Source organism: Callospermophilus lateralis, chromosome 11, assembly GCF_048772815.1.
Source record: "Callospermophilus lateralis isolate mCalLat2 chromosome 11, mCalLat2.hap1, whole genome shotgun sequence".
Classification (NCBI taxonomy): Eukaryota; Metazoa; Chordata; class Mammalia; order Rodentia; family Sciuridae; genus Callospermophilus; species Callospermophilus lateralis.
Genome location: NC_135315.1, coordinates 89,085,110 through 89,100,177, shown reverse-complemented (window position 1 = coordinate 89,100,177; position 15,068 = coordinate 89,085,110). Strand labels below are relative to the sequence as shown.

The following is a 15,068-nucleotide window of genomic DNA, read 5'->3' as shown; positions in this document are numbered from 1 at the left end:
TGAGCCTCAGTTTCCTCGCTTATAAAACAGGCTTCTTTTGTGCTGTTTTGGTTATTAATTATACTGTATGCCCTGGAGATGTGCTTCTGAAGCAAAAGCAAGCTTATGAAGAGGCCTTGGAGCTTATTAGAACACAGAATATCTTGGACATTTCACCCTCTCTGTAGCTGCCCAGTGTAGGGCAGGAAGACTTCAGTGTCCATTTCTCAGCTTTATCTGCTGCAAGGTAAGATCTGTTCCTTCAAGCCCCAGAAGACATCATTCTGAGTGTGTTTCTTTGCTGCTGCACAGCAGCCACAGGACCAGAGGACTTGACACTCCCTCCTGTGAGTTAGGGAGGGCACCCAAACTGGACCCAGGAGTGTGGATTGCTGCTCTGGATCCTGCCAATGCTGCTGTGTCTTGCTTCCTCACTCCTGTAATAAGGCATGGCTGACAGTATCACTCTCAGAATTCTTTCATCTATAGGTATCCAAGGGCTCCAGCACTACCAGTCTCATCTAGGCATGAGGTATGATTGCTCCCAGGATCAGTAAGCCATAAAATAACTGTTTTAACAAGCAAAAGAAATGGTTTGTTGTTGTTGTTGTTGAAAAAGCAGGCCAAAGAATTGGGAAATAAAAAAGAGGGAAAAAGAGAACAAGTCTCATTTGAGAGGGGATTCTAGAACCTTCCGACCTGCAGGATAGTGGAGCTTTGTCCTTACATCAAACCATGGATTTGGGGAATTAACAGAAAAGAAAATTTTAAGGAGAAAAAAAAAGATGACACACCCCAAAAATTATAAAAAGCTCATGAGAAAGATTCACACAAAGCACTGTGAGACATTCGGATAAACTTATTTTGTATTTTTGGCAGTAACACTTCCTATCCTTCCTAGTAACATCTAAAATAACTTCTTTATAGGATTGAAGATAAACATTCTTGTGTTCAATTTGTAGTTGGAAACAGTGTACACAAACATCACTTATTACAAAGAGTAAAGACAACAGTCTCTGAATTGTGCTTCTAGACAAAGTGATCTAGAACAAAAAGAGCAAATCCAAAGGCACCACAATACCTAATTTCAAGACATATTACAGAGGCATAGTAACCAAACATCATGGAGCTAGCATAAAAACAGATATACAAATGAGTGGAACAGAACAGAGATTCCAGACATAAACCCACACATCTCCAACCAACTGATTCTCAATGAAGGCGCCAAAAATACACATTGAAAAAGAACAGCCTTATCATCAAATGGTGATGGGAAAACTGGAGGTCTAGATGGAGATTGAAACTAGATCCTTCTCTCTCATCCTTCATGGAAATCAACTCCAACTTAATATACGACCTGAAAGTACATTGGGATTGGCAATGATTTTTATAGACACTGGTATAGGGAGTGAGTTTTTGAATATATCCCCAAAAATATAGGGAAAAAGCATAAATAGATAAATGGAATTACCTCAACCTAAAAATTTTACAGTAAAAGATACAATCAAATACATTAGAAAACCTACAGAATGGGAGAAAATATTTGCTCCTGTCCATCTGACAAAGGATTAATATCCAGAATAGAGAAGAAACTTTAAAAAAACTATTAAAAATGAGTAATACAATTTAAAAATGGGTAAATAATATGAATAGGAACATCTCTTATGGCCAAGAAAGGGGGGAACATATGTTCAATATCATTAGTCATCAGAGAAATGCAAATCAAAACTACAAGAAGATTCCATCTCACACTTGTTAAAATGGCTATTATAAAAACAAAAACAAAAAACAAAAGGGGCTGGAAAAGATGTGAAGATAAAGGAATATTTATACACTGTATGAGGAAATGTGAGTTAGTATAACCACTGTGGAAAACAGTGTGGTTTTTTATAAAACTAATAATATATTTATCATATGACCCAGTTATCCTACATCTGGGTATATATCCAAAGGAAAATGAAATCAGCAAACTAAAACATACCTGCATGCTCATGTTCACTGTGGTGCTATTCACAATAGCTAAGATATGGAATCAGCCTAGGGGTCTATCAAAAGAAAAACAAATAAAGAAAATGGAGTATACATACACAGTGGAGTATTATCCAGTCATCAAGAAGAATGAAATCTTGTCATTTGCAGGAAAATGAATGGAAATAGAGGACATTACGTTAAGTGGAATAAGTCATACACAGAAAGACTAATATCATACACAGAAAGACAAATATCACAGAAAGACTAATATCACAATATCACAATTTTGGCCTCTTGCCAAAATTGACATTAAGTTTGTGCTTGGAAGCAAATAAGAAAATGTGGTATTTATTGAATCAAGTTCACATACATTCAAAGAGAAAGTTGGAACTTCTTCTGTCATGCTTTTAATCAGATTTTCTATCTTGAACAATGAGATCTTAAACAATAAAATCACCAATGAGTAAACAAAGAAAAAAGTTACCAGATAGCATTTCAACTAAATTTTTGTATTTATTATAACCATTCTTCTCTACAACTAAGGATTCTATGGTTGACAAGCTATATGTCTGTCTTTATTTACCTACATAAACACAAAACAGCATTTTCAACAAGGAAGATCCCCACAGCAAACAAAATACAAATTATGTGACCTCAATAAGGCATCTGATAAGGATACAAGCCATCTCTCTCTCCAGCTGGGCTTCCTTAGGATGCTCTTATGTTGGCATCACATTCTTCTAAGAGTAGAATCAAATCTTCAATCAGGCTGTGTTCTCTGCCATGTGTCACTCGCATGATATCAAGAGCCTAAAGAGGAAGGAGAGAAGACAGATCAGACCTCCAAATAGGTGAGCCCCTGCCGCTCCCCCTCCCTTCCCCAAGATGCTAAGTGTCCAGTGACCCTGCAGTCTACACAGTGAGCAGTCTCTAACAGGCCTGCAGCAATGTAGTTCCCTGAGTCAGCATGTAAGTGACAAGGCTGGTGTCTGAATGCAGAGTTTGGAAAGTAGTCTCACTGCTCAAGTCATGCCAGGGCCCAGTGCTAACAACCATCTTCAGGGGCTGTTACAGTGCACTGGTTTAGATGGCTACTTATAGAGGTTTAACCATTGACTACTAAAAAAATGTCACACGAAAGAAGAAATACCTCCTTACAATATTTTTACTCTTTTGTATTCTGCATTCAATTCTTATCTATGTTGACTGTGATTATTATCTACATACATTCTTCTGTTCTTTTCATATCATATGACACTACAGCATTGGCATTTCAACAAGCCCGTTCTTCACTTTCCATGGTTAGTCCATTACTAAATCTTGTCAGTTCTACCTCCGAATTATTTCCACAGTTGTGGAGAGCTTGTGACTACTTCAGTAAGAGAATACAGTGGAAGAAAAGCTACTGGCTTAAAAGGCCATAAAGCCTCTGCCTTGTTCACTAGCGTATCTGTTCCTGGAACCAGGAGCCTCCATGCTGTGAGGAAGCCCAAATCATGTAGAGAAACCATGTGTAGGTGGCTCTTGGTGACAGTCCCAGTTGAGCCCATCCTTCAAGCCATCCTAACTAAGGCATGAGATGTGTAATAAAGAAACTTATGCATAACTCCAGTGCCCAGCCAGAAGTCAGGTTGATGAAACCCCATCAGTGAATCCCTCCAGATGAAGCACCAGACATTGTGGACAAGAAGAATGCCTTTCCTGTTGTGCTTTGTTCAGATTTCTAACCCACAGAATCTGTAAAAATAATTTTGTTGTTTTACTCTGCTCAGTTTATTATGGAGCAATATATAACCAGAATACCTTCAATATTCTTTTTTTGAAATAAATAAGAGATTTTTAAAAAAAAAAATATTTTTAATGGTAGATGCACACAATATCTATATTTTTATTTATTTATTTTTACGTGATGTTGAGGATCAAACTCAGTGCCTCACATATTCGAGGCAAGCGCTCTACCACTGAGCTATAACCGCAGCCTCAGTAAATGAGAGTTTAAGCAGTATCATCTTAGATTGCCCAAATCATAGGTGAGGTGGGCTGCGGGTGGGGGAGTGAGGGATTCCAAGAGTCACTGTATCCTATGGGAATGTGTTCTGGAGACCTGTACAGATGTGGCTCTGGCGACTGTTAAACATCCAGCAAAGTACCCTGGCACATCGTCTTAAGACTCTCACCCCTCAGGCTGCTTTGTTAAGGCAGGGTCATGGAGATCATCCCCTCCAGCCCCCTCAAGTTTCCAAAGGAATTGCACCTGAGGTTGCCTGGCCTGAGAGGTGTCAGGACTGGCCAGCATTCATTCCACACTGTGCAGCCTCCATTGTGAACATTCTGAAGTGATCAAGGGAAGGAACCCTGGGACTCCTGCACGTGGCTTCTGTGAAGAGCCTAGGGATGTTCTTAGTCAAAATGTTGCTGGTCATGCTCTGAGTTCTCTTATTTGATGGTAGCTGTAACACTGGAAATGGAGGTAGGGCAGGGGCAGTCCCTGCACACATTTGTATAAGCATGAGATGCAAGTGGTGAGATTAAGTTTGAGAATTTTGTCTACCAGACATCTAGAAACAGAGGAAATGGGTGTAGGAAAAGCAGAGAGCTGAAGAGGCTGAAAAAATATCTGTTATCATTTGCCTAAGAAACAAAACTAAATATAGATATGATTAATAAATATTGTGTTTTCTTCTCTGAGTGATGGGCAGAATAAGAAAGGAAATTCAGTAATGTGCAGCTAGGTCAGTGGCTCTCCTGTGTGCATGTATGAATGATTAGACAAGCTGGGCAGACAGGAAGCTGCAGGTCAGACCTGGTGACGGAGGAGGATATCTGGTCCTTATCCAGGACAGCACCTACCATTGAGTCTTGGAAAACAGCTCATGTGAGACAATAATAAAGCCCCATGTGGCCCTGGGCATAGCTCTTCAGCCCATTTAGAAAATGAGGAGTGCTTCCTCTCCCCCTGCCCCAAAACATTACATTTCAATGAATCTCTGAAAAACCAGCACAATTGCTTCCAGTAGCTCTATGTCTTCCTTCTCTCAGTGCCTCCCAAATGCCACACATGCACATGTCAGAGAGGCCAATTTTGGTTTAATTTCCTGCAGCAGCATATAAAATAGATTAAGGAAATATAAAATCACAATGTGCATGTGTTGGGGTTAACTTATTTCTTTCCATTAAATTTTATTTTTTAATGGTAGCCTTTAAGAGCCTCCACATAAACTTTCACAGAAGACTCATCTGAAGCCTCCAAAGAGGGGAGGTGCTGCACCCATGTATAGATCTAAATGTCACAGGAGAAATGGCAGCATAGATTGTCTGCCATATGACAGGCACATGGTTCACTAAGGAATAAAGAAAGGGCCCCTAGAACTGATTTCAATCTCATCTTTTTTTTTTTTGAAGTAATTTTAGAATTGTGGTCACATATTAAGTAAAAAGAATTAAATTGAATTGTGATTTAAAGTTGGAAACAATATAGCTTTCATATTAATTTTTAATAAAAATATATTAAGCTTATCAAGAATCTTATATACTTTCTACCATCAGCCTGAGGAATCTAGTAAATGACTTCTCCAAGCATGATTTAAATATGGATATAAAATCAGAAGGAAAAAATGTATGCATGATAAGAACCTCTGGAATCAGATCACAACAGGAAACATGGAAGCAAGTTTTTTTATCCTGTCCATCTCAGTATGAAAGAAGCATTTGGGATGGGGGAGGTGACAGGGGCATTCAAAGTAGGAAATGTACTCAACAACAAGAGCTATGTGGATTAAGCAGCCCCAGAGCCACAAAAAGCTCTTTAAAATGGCAGCAGAAAATCCTAAAACCTTTGCTCACCCATCTGAGCCAAGCAGCACCCTGCTGACCCCACTCCACTCCTACTATCAAGAGAAACAGTATGTGACTCCTAGTTGTCACAGGGAAACAGCCTGTGTTAAATGAAGATGCAAAGTACTGGAGCACCCAGAGGGACCATGGCCACCTAGGGAAAGGTCAAGAGGGGTGACAAATATGGCGAGCTCAAGTCTGTGCCTTCCGGTGGCTAGAACTATTCCACCAAAGGAGTTACTGTTGTGTCACTTTGTTTAATTAATGAATCAATTCAATGAATATTTATTAAGTATCTAAGAAGCCCTAAAGAAGTCCTACCTTCTTTCTCAGACTATTTCCTCAACTGTACGAGAAGATCAAACAAGATAAATTTAAAGGGCAATTGGAGTACCAGTGTGTTCTCCTTTGCACCACACAAGACACAGGGCTAGGAGATAGAGAATTAGTTTCATTTCCAAATACTGTTGATGATTTCTAAGTTAATCTCATCATGGTCTGATAATTTATTTTGTATAACTTGTATTATTTTACATTTATTGAGATTTGGTTAAAGGCCAAGAATATAATCTATCCTAATCTATGTTTTACAGATACTAGAAAAGAATGCATATTCTGCTGTTGGGTGGAGTATTGTAAAAATGTCAATTTAATCCTATTGGTTGATGGCATCATTGAATTTTCTGATAGTCTTGCTGATTTCCTGTCTAGTTGTTCTATCAACTATGAATAGAGGGGTTTTGATGTACCCAGCTATATTTCTGGCTTTCTCTATTTTCTTTTTTCAGCTCTATAAGTTTTTTTTGCAATATTTTACATCTTTGTGGCTTGGTGCATATATATTTAGTATTATTATTATGCCTTCTTGGAAGATTGACTTTTTTCATTATATAATGTTCCATGTCTCTAGTAAAATTTTCTCTGCCCTAAAATCTACTTTTCCTGATACTTATATTGCCATTCTAGCTTTATTTTGATTATGTTTTCCTGATGCACTTTTTCCATTCTTTTACTTTCAAATTCCCAAATCCTTATAAAGAGAGCTTCTTATAGATAGCATATAATTGGTTTATATTTTAAAAAATCTGTTCTGGGGCTATGGTTGTGGCTTAGCCATAGAGCACTTACCTGGGGTCCTGGGTTTGATTCTCAGCACCACATAATGATAAATAAATAAAATAAAGGTGAAAAAAATTAAGCTCGACCCTTTAATTTGGATATTTATACAATTTACATTTTTAACAGAGCTACTTATATAGTTTACAGGGTAATTATTAATACATTAGGGTTTAAGTCTGTCATTTTATTTTTTCTTCATTGCTTTCTGCTCTTTTTGTTTCTATTTTCCTATTTGTGTACTTCTGTAGGTTACTCAAACATTAAAATTTTTATTAGAGATTTATAGTTTCACATAGTAGTTGAATTCACCCTGACAAAATCATACACACATGGAATCAGTTCATGATTCCCCCTTCTTCCCTCCCTGTTTCTCTTTCCTCTACTCTGCTAAACTTTCTTTTGTTCATCTGTTTATGTACATTTCATCTGCTCTTTTTACTTATACAAGAAAGTTGAAATTCCCTGTGGTATATTTATATATGCACATAATGTGATTTTTAAATAATTAATTCCAAATTGTCTCCCTTTCTCATCCTTCTATTCTGCCTCTTGATCTCCTTATTCTATCTGAGCCAAGCAGCACCCTGCTGACCCCACTCCACTCCTACTCCTACTATCAAGATCTTCCCTATATCTTTATGATATCCTACCCTTCCCTCATCCTTTCTTTTATTTTACGTTAGCTTTCACATATGAGAGATAATATTTGACCTTTGAGTTTCTGAGTCTGGCTTATTTCACTTAGCATGATAGTCTCAATTTCTATCTATTTACCAGCAAATGCCATAATTTCATCCTTCTTCTTTATGGCTGAGTGTGTGTATGTATACCACCACTTCATTCTTTTTTTGAAAAAAAATTATTTTTTAGTTGTAGGTGGACACAATATCTTTATTTTATATTTCTGTAGTGCTGAGGATTGGACCCAGTGACTCGTACATGGTAGGCGGGTGTTCTTCCTCTGAGTCACAACCCCAGCCCCTAAAGACCATTTCTTAATCCATTAATCTATTAATGGGCATCTGCATTGGTTACATAATTTAGCTATTGTGAATTGCACTGATATAAACATTGAGGTGGCTGTATTGCAATGCTTATTTTAGTTCTTTTAGAAAAATACTGAGGAGTGGGATAGCTTGGTCATATGGAGGGTTCATTCCTAGTCTTCTGAGGAATCTCCATGTTGCTTTCCAGAGTAGTTGTTTTAGTCTGCTGTCCCATCAACAAAGTATGAGTGTATCTTTTTCTTCATACCTTCACCAAAACTTACTGTTATTTGTATTATTCTTCATTGTCATTTAGCTGGGAGTAAGATAAAATCTTACTGTACTTTTGATTTGCACTTCCCAGATTGCTAGAGATGCTGAACACTTTTTTCACATATTTGTTGACCTTTTGTGTTTCTTCTTTTGAGAAGTATTTGTCTAGTTCTTTTGCCCATTTATTGATTGGGTTATTTGGTTTGGGGTGTTAAGCTTTTTGAATTGTTTACATATTCTGGATGTTATTCCCCTATTGAAGGAGTAGTTGTCAAAGATTTTTCTTTTATCTTGCAAGCTTCCCCTTGTACTCTAACTTATTTTGCTGCAGAAGCTTTTTAATTTGATGTCATTCTACATATTCATTCTTGGTGTTATTTCTTGATTTTAGGAATATTGTTGAGTAAGTTGGTGCCTGAACCTATATGATGGAGTGTTGACTTATGTTTTCTTCTAACAGTTAGTTGTAAGTCTTCCTATTTAGTTCCTAATTATTTGTTCCATTTTGATTTGACTTTTGTGCTGGTTGAGAGATAGGGATCTAGTTTCATTTTTCTATATACAGCTATCCAGTTTTCCCAGCATCATTTGTTAAAAAGTGTGTCTTTTCTCCAAAATATATTTTTGGCACATTTGTCAAGTAACAGATGGCTATAAGTATGGAGATTTGTCTCTGTTTTCTACTCTGTTCCATTGGTCTTCATGTCTATTTTGATGTAAATATCATGCTGGTTTTGTTACTATAGCTCTGAAGTATAAATTCAGATCAGATATTGGGAGGCCTACTGCATCATTTTTCTTGCTTAGTATTGCCTGGGTTATTCTGGGTTTCTTATTCTTCCAAATGAATTTAAGAATTGTTTTTTCTAACTCTGTAAAGAATGTCATTGGTATTTTGATTAAAAAATGCACTGAATCTGTATATTGGTTTTGGTAATATAGTTATTTTGACAATATTAATTCTGCCTATTCTGATAGGAATACATGGGAGGTATTTCCATCTTCTAAGCTCATATTCCATTTCTTTCTTTAATGCTCTGTAATTTTTATTGTAGAGCTCTTTTACATTCTTCATTAGATTAATTCCCAAGTATTTTATTTTATTTTTTTTTAGGTTATTGTGAATGTGATGTTTTCCCTTATTTCTTCCTCAGCTGAATCACTGCTGGAATTTAGGAAAGCTATTGATTTATGAGTGTTGATCTTGTATCCTGCTGGCCTCATTTATATGCTCTAGAAGTCTCCTGGTGGAATATTTTCGATCTTCTAGATGTAAGAGCATGTTGTTGGCAACCAGGGATAAGGCTTTTTCATTTCCTATTCATACTCCTTTGATTTTCTTCTCTTGCCTGATTGCTCTAACATTTTTAGATCTCTATTGAATGAAAGTGGAGAAAGTGGACAGCCTTGTCTTGTTCCTTATTTTAGAGGAAATGCTTTTAGTTTTTCTCCATTCAGTATGATGTTGGCTTTGGGTTAGTCATAAGTACCCTTTATGAAGTTGAGGAAAGTTACATCCATCTCTAGCTTCTCCAGTATTTTTAAAATGATTAAGTGTTGGATTTTATCATCTGACTCTTCTGCATCTGTTGAGATAATCATGTGATTCTTGTCCTTAATTTTGTTAAGTGGTGAATTATATTAATTTGTATGTTTAACCAAACTTGCAGCCCTGGAATGAAACCCACTGGCTCATGGTGTGTTATATTCTTTATGTGATTTTGAATGCAATTTGATTTTAATTAGAATTTGTGCATCTATGCTAACCAGGAATATTGGCCTCTGGCAGTCTTTCCTTGATAAGTCTGTCTGGTTTGGGTATCAGAGTTTTTCTGGCTTCATATAATGTATTTAGGAGTGTTCACTCCCTTCCAATTTCATGGAATAATTTGAGAAAGATTGGTGTTTGTTCTTCTTTAAAGGTTGTTAGGACTCTACTGATAATCCATCTGGTCCTTGGTTTCTCTTTTTCTGGAAGACTTTTAATTGCTTTTTTTCACTACTTGAAATTTATCTGTATAGGTTTTCTAAATCTTCCTGGTTAATTTGGGCAGGTCACATACATTTAGAAATCTGTCAATGTCTTCTGGATTTTCTAGTTTATTGGATTGTAGATTGTCCAAAAAAGATTCTGATGATCCTCTGGATTTCAGAAGAGTATGTGGTAATATCACCATTTTCATCTCTAATTTGATTGATTTGGTTTTACTCTCTCCCTCTTTTGGTCAGTTTGGCTGAGGGGTTATCAATCTTACTCACCTTTTTGAAGAAATATCTTAGTTGCATTGATCCTGTGTAATTTTTTTTTTAATTTTATTTTTTTAGTTTTTAGTGGACACAACATCTTTATTTTATTTTTATGTGGTGCTGAGGATTGAACCCAGCACCCCACGCATGCATGGTCAGCGAACACGCTACTGCTTAAGCCACATCCCCAGCCCCCCCTATGTATTGTTTTAATTCTCAATTTCATTAATTTTGACTCTGATCTTAATTATTTTCTGTCCTCTACTGATTTTGAAATTAGGTTGTTATTCTTTTTCTAAGGCCTTGAGGTGGAACATAGCATATTTATTTGAGACCTATTATTTATTGGGAAGTGGGAGGGACCAGGGATTCAACTCAGGATTACTCAAACGCTGAGCCACATCCCCAGCCTTATTTTGTATTTTATTTAGAAACAGGGTCTCATTGAGTTGTTTAGCCCCTTGTTTTACTGAGGCTGGCATTGAACTTGTGATCCTCCTGCCTCAGCCTCCCAAGCCACTGGGATTACAGGCATGTGCTGCTGTACCTGGTGAGACTTTTTTTTGTTTTTTAATGTAGGCACTCAGCACTATAAATATTCTTTTTAGAACTTCTTTCATATTGTCCCCGAGATTTTGATAAATTGTATCTCTGTTCCCATTCATTTCTAAGAGTTTTTTGATTCCTACTCTCATTTCTCCTTTGATTCATTCTTCAATCTCCATGTGCTTCTATGGTTTCTATTATTTATCTTGCTGTTGATTTCTAGTTTCATTCCATTAAGACCTGATAGGATGCATAGGATTATATTGGTGGGGTTTTTTATTATTTGCTAAGATTTTCTATGTGACCTAGAATTTGGAATTTTAAAATTTAGAATTTTGGAAAAAAATTCATTAGCTGCTGAGAAGAAGGCACATTCAGCTGTTTTGGGATGAAATATTCTGCAAATATATGTTAGGTCCATTTGATTTATTTAGATTGGAAATACTTATTTAGGTTGGAAATATTGTTATTGATTTTATGTTTTGATGACATTTCTATTGGTGATAAGGGTGTGTTGAAATCATGCTATATTACTGTGTTGGGGTTGATCTGAGACTTATTTTCATAAGTATTTTTTAAATGTAATTGTATACACTGACATTTGGGGCATAAATATTCACTATCATTATATCTTCTTGTTGAATTGTTCCCTTGTTTGTCTATTTAGATCAGTTTTGCTTGAAATATTCTTTATCAGATATGAGAATAGCTATCTTGCTTGCTTTTAGAGTCTGTTTTCATGAAATATTTTTTCCTTCCTTTTACCTTCAGCCTCGGGGTGTCTTTGCCTATAAGATGAGTCTCTTGTAAAGCACATGTAGTTGGATCTTGTTTTGATCCATTCTGCTATTCTATGTCTTTTGATTGGGGAGTTGAAACCTTTAACATTCAGTGTTAGCATGAATATGTATTCATGGTTTCCAGCCATTTTGATGTTTTGTTATATAGATGTCTAGTTTAGCCAAAACCATTTACTGAAGAAAATGTACTTCCCATGAAATGGTTTTGATAACCTAGTTGAAAATAATTTTTAATGTATATGTTTATTTCTGGACTTTCTATTGTATTCTATAGGTTGATGTATCAGGGTATTGTTTTGATTACTGTAGCTTTGTACCAAATTTTGAAATCAAGAATCGTGAGTGGAGAAGAGGAAGGGGAACGGGGGAGTGAGGAGGGGATGGAAAGAGGAAGTAATGGGGATTGAAAAGGAGCAAATTATTTTCCATGCATGTGATGATGTCAAAATAAAATAAACCCCACTATTATGGATAATTATAATGCAGTAATAAAAAATTAAAGAGAAGAAAAATAAATGGAAAATAGAAATACATGCCTTAATGTTATAGTTAAAGGCTAGAAATAGTCATTGTTAGTGGCTAGAAATAAGGGTGCAGGCTGGAGTGAAAGACCAGTGCAATTGTGCTTTAAACTCTCCACAGTTATTGGGAATAGCTGATAACTGTGCATCAACAAAAGGAGCAACTAATGAAACTTGTAGTCTGCATTTCCTCTATGGACCCAGAAAAAACTAAACAGATCTTCAAAATGAGATATGAAGATCCAGGTATGGTAGCACACGCCTGTAATCCCATTGATGAGGAAGGCTATCATCTGAAGCTAGCTTCAGCAATTAGCAAGACCCTGTCTCAAAATAAAAATGGCTGGGGATGTAACTTGGTGGTTAAGCACACCTGGGTTCAATTCCCAGTAACTAAACAAGAAAAATGAAAGAAAATTTTAAAATGATAAGAGAAAAAATTGTAGTGTATGAAATTTGAATCTGTATTTTAAAAAACGGTTACTGAGACAAAAGAAGGCTAATCTTACAACCTGACTTCATGGAAAAGAAACAGTTTCATTGACAAGACAGCTCAGATGGGGAGTGTTGTCCTTGAGATTCAAGAAGTCAAGTCAGTGGCAAACAAAATCCTTCCAAGAAATAAATGGAAAGAAATGAAAACAGATTAGGGATAAGAGAAATCAGGAGGGGAGCACTGTGAAGGGACTCCAGGCCTGTCCTGTGGCAGCAATCACAAGAATTTCAGCAGAGCCCAGTGGAAATGAAAACCTAAACCAAATCAGAGCTGGCTAAGTGGATTCCTGTCCTGGAGGAGGCTGGGTTCTAATTGAATTTATAACAGATTTCTGTTTCTAAAGCTTCTCTGATTTCTTCTGTTCCACATTCAGGCTTTGAAAAACTCATTCAAGCTATTTTGTTCCATTATTTCCAGGATTCTAAGACAAGAAAGAATACCTCAGAGAACCCATCTAGAGAGAAAAGCAGTTTCAAAAGGCAAAGAATATAGTGAATATAGCTTCTCCTTCCTTTTTCCAGGTTGCCTGAGTCCCCAGAAAGATCAAGACTGAGGCATTTTGCAGGACAGAATTGTATGTGGATTCACAGGTCATATGAGCTCTCATAGAGAGGGACATGTTCAGGCCATTCCCCTGCTAGCAAATGCTCAGCAAAAGTTATGGCAGGGTCTGGTCAGTTTGCCACATATAGCTAAAAGAACAGGGCCAGGGCAAGGTAAAGTCCTCCATCCATTAAGAAATCCACACATTAAAGCATGGATTTAATAGAACTTGTGTTTGGGGCATGTGTGATTGTGTGTGTCTGTTTGTTGGCACTAGAAGGTACAAAAGGTATATCAGACAGGGGCCCTTGAGGAATTTCCTCTCATCTTACAAAAATAGCACAGCTTAGTGAGCTGGTGGGGAGCTACAATACAGCATAACTCTTTATGAGGAGAACCATAAGCCTGAACTAAAAACACAAGTTATACTAAAGGGACCAGCTAGGGGAGAGTGATCAGAATGAAATTTAGTGACAATAATAAGCCTTCATAGTCTCCAAATGCTTGAGATTGACAAGCACACTGTCACACATTGCCTCATTTACTTCTAAAAATAAATCTACAGGATAGTATTAATTTTTTAAAAATAAAAAAAATTTAGTCATAGATGGACATAATACCTTTATTTTATTTATTTATTTTTATGTGGTGCTGAGGATCAAAGCCAGTGCCTCACATGTGCTAGGCAAGTGCTCTATCACTGAGCCACAACCCCAAACTGGATAGTATTAATTTTAAAACCAAAATTCTATTCAGAGAGATTGAGTGTCTTGCTTCAAGTCACAAAACTGGTAAATGGTGAGACTGGAATCGGAACCTACTGACTTTAAATACGGGCACTCTTTCTTACACCACACTGGCAGGGGTGCACATTCACTTCTTGGTTGGTAATCAGAAATGGTCAAGAAGCTCAGGGATTTTGTCTGGAGTCAAATAGAAAGTTCCAGGTTAAGAGTACAATTTAAGCACAGGCCTCATGACAGAAAATCAAGAACGTCTCATTTGGCAGCTATTAGGGTCCATGCTTAGACTTATCTTTGAAACAGGAACAGGAGAATGGTATAATGACTACCAGGGGCAGCTTTTTGGTGAGGTGAGGCAACTCACAAGAAGAGCATGAGAACAAGAAGAACAGACCATGGATGTAAGGGGTAAAGAGCAATGAGAGGTCATTGAAGGGCTTGTGCTGGTCCACACCATTGGCCCAGGCCACATCACACAATAAACCTACACTGAGAAGCTCTCTGGGCCTTTCAATTTTGCCTTTACAGCTAAGGGCATGAGATCCCTCCCTCAAGAGTTCTGCATGGGATTGCAAGGACTCAAGCCTCACATAAAGAACTCCAGAGATACAAATATGCTCTGCTTCATCTCCCACATTTTCCTCTGTGTTGGCATCAGGAATCAACTAGACTTAAAGGGATTTCTGTGTATCAAGTGTAACTAGAAAGCCTCATCTATTTAAATGGGGAAGTCTAGAGGACAAAAGCAGAGCCTTGGATTCTGGACTGGATTTAATGACATGCCTGTCTCCTCCATTAAGTTGTAAGGACAATACTGGGTCTTATTCAGAAAAATAGAAGCATTTTATCAGCATATGTTAAATTACACTGAAGAAACTAGACCTAGCTCTGAATTCTGTGATTTTAGACAAGCTCTTGTGTGTCTCCAAGCCTTCATGCCTTCATTTTTCAAATGGTATTGGAAATTCTTGGCCTGATGACGTCACATGCTTGTCATCTGTTATGAGGCC

At 37.0% G+C, this 15,068-nt stretch overlaps 1 pseudogene; it reads right to left on the bottom strand.

The window, feature by feature from the left end:
• Positions 1-2,645: 2,645 nt before the first annotated feature.
• LOC143410661 (histone-lysine N-methyltransferase SMYD3-like) overlaps positions 2,646-15,068 on the bottom strand; it is a 100,125-nt pseudogene continuing 87,702 nt past the window's right edge.